Source organism: Nicotiana attenuata, chromosome 1 (assembly GCF_001879085.1).
Source record: "Nicotiana attenuata strain UT chromosome 1, NIATTr2, whole genome shotgun sequence".
In the NCBI taxonomy this organism is placed as follows: domain Eukaryota; kingdom Viridiplantae; phylum Streptophyta; class Magnoliopsida; order Solanales; family Solanaceae; genus Nicotiana; species Nicotiana attenuata.
Window position 1 is genome coordinate 100,081,796 of NC_031989.1, and position 2,917 is coordinate 100,084,712.

Sequence of the window (2,917 nt, forward strand, 5' to 3'; positions counted from 1 at the left end):
ATATATATATATATATATATATATATATATATATATATATATATATATTTAGGAGGAACAACAGAAAAAGGGGAAAAAACAAGAAGATAAAAGAAGGATCTCTCGCAGATCAAGGAGGACTTCTCCTTCCCCTCTCTTTACTCCTTCGTTTACAATTCATTTCTGCTCCAGATGTAAGCTCATCTCTCGCGTTTAACGTAAGATTATCACATCAATAAATCTAATATGTTCCTCCCCTTCGTTATTTCACACTTTATATGTTTGGATCTGAAGTTAATTATGCTTGGCTAAGATTTAGCTTCTTTATTAGTGATAGTTGAAGTTGGCAAAAGAGTCCTAAAACTTTTTGTTCAAACAATTTGGCACCGTCTGTGGGGATTTCTTATCCAAATTTTCTAGTTTCCTTCAGATCTAAAACCGGCAAAATGTATCCACCCACCCGAAAGAGTGGTAAGCAAACCTCACATGCTAACCTAGATCAGGCTGCCACGTAAAAGTAGAGGTTATAACCAATATCCACGCACCCTTTATGAAAGGGCAACATTTGCGGCACAATCCTGTAAAAGAATGGGCATATCCTGCCCTACTCTCACATCCCCCACACACATCGGATGGTCCATGAACGTAGTATGACATGTCTCCCCTGTTGTGGGTACTAATCAAACGAGATCGGACTGGGACTCAATTTCAACACTGCAGCAAGTGAAGCGAACCCAACCCGCGCTGAGCTTAGGCACTGCTAAAAGAAAACGGAGCCGGACACAGCCGCCGAATAAAAAAACCACCATTCCATCAACCATTCAAACGCCAGGCAAAGCAAGCAACGCTATAAAGCTACCCTCTTTCACCGACTCATTGAATCGAGGTACGGAAATCTCATTTTGGTTTACCCTCTGTTAGTTTAAACAGTAACACAAGCGCCGCACGGGCAAGCGAGCAAAGGAGCACTCCAACCAAAAACAATGGAAAGAAGACTACTACAAAACAACTGAAATGTCGCCCATCTCAAACACTTCTTCTGAAAAATGACGCCCCTTAAGTCGTACTCTTTTCCCCTCACCCGAGTTTTGTCCCTGACGAGTGTCTAGTGTATATAAAATTCTAACTCGTACTCTGTCAAATAATAGTATAGAAAGATGTCGAACCCACATAGATTGGTTTATCTATTCTTCAGACGTTTCTTATTTTAATTACTATTTGAGAAACTCAGAAAGAGTTGAGTTGTGAATTAGCTAACTAAAAATGCACGAATAGAGTAGTAGAAAATATTTTATTTTTCACAAATATATTAAAAAGGTGTTGGGATCTTGACTTCACTTAATATTTTTATTATATAGTATAATTATTATTTCTCAATTTCTATTTCTCAAAAATGTATAAATGCCTCTCACGATTACAGATATATATTATTACTCAAGTTGAATAATTAATTGCACTCCTCTCGGTTATACAAATTAATCTTCAAAATAGTAATACTAAAGAACTAGAAATATATGATTGAACTAAAATGCTCGTGATAGTAAGTCCCTTTCGGTTACCCTACTTGTTATAACTGATTATTACACCATTTGCCTATCTCGATTACAAATAAGTGTACAGTTAATTATAACATAAAAGAAGATAGATATTACTGAATAAATATTAACATCTATCAATACTACAATTAACTATATTATTTCTTCCGCCTCTCTCGATTACAAAATTAATAAACAGTTAATATGTAGTACAAGATAGATAGATGTTAATAAATTAAATAACATCTAACTGTAAAAGCAGATAAAAGTTAAATAAATTTGAGGAATAATATCTACTATTATATAGAAATATTAAGATTCGTCTTTCTCCCAACACAAGAAAAGTTACTCCATATTGGAACTAGTACTAACAATGAAAATATTCTTGTCCATTAAATAAGAAAATAGAAAGAAATATTCAAGAAGAATAATTCCCCCTATTTAATTAAAAGCAGGAACTAGAGTAATTTTCTACACTGGAATTTATTTAGAAACAACAACTAAACCACTATTGTGATTTAAAATAAAAGATAACTTGATACTAGTGAAAGAAATAAAATAGAGAAGCTTATTAAGAATTTGGTTTCAGACTTCTAGCTCTAAGCTTTCTCTTTACTGCGATGCTTCTTCTGATCGGGCAACATCTTCTTATATAAGAAAAATTCATGATGACTTCTCGATTTTGGTGCTAGATTTCCATGGCAAATCTAGATTTTGCATTTGCAGATATGAGAATTTGAATTCTCGATTTGGTGCTAGATTTCCATGGCAAATCTAGATTTTGAATTTGCAGAGAAGAATTCTGTCATTCTAAGTTTAGATTTCATCGATTTCATCATGGCAAATCAAGACTTGGTGCATTGTCACGGCAGTAATGAATCATAGCTCGATCTTACACTTCTTTGTTGTATTTTTCTTGAATATTTATTTTTCTTTTTTTCGTATTGCGCACAACAATTCTTCTATAACTATTCCTGCAAAATAAAGTTAAAAATATGGAGAAAACATGATAATTTATATGTTTTTTATGAGAGAAACTATGTGGTTAACATCTGGTAAAATGCACTTATCAGTCCCAACTAGGTTTTCTCGGGGAGGTTTTTAACGAGGCGACGAGGGGGACGTCTCGAAGTTCAAAGTAAAATTCATCACCCCGCCTGCCGATAACCTCTCCAGACCGAACGGTGAAGGGACCAGATACAAGGAAACCTCCAATATATGCATGAAACGAACACGCACTGCACTCCCCAGTTAGCGAAACCCTAACATTTTATACTCCCCGTCATCATATTCTCCACCGCAAGAAAATGTAAGCAAACTGGGACTCACCCAGGAAACGCAAAAGTTAAGCAAACTGGGACTCACCCAGGAAATGCAAAAGTTAAGCAAACTGGGACTCACCC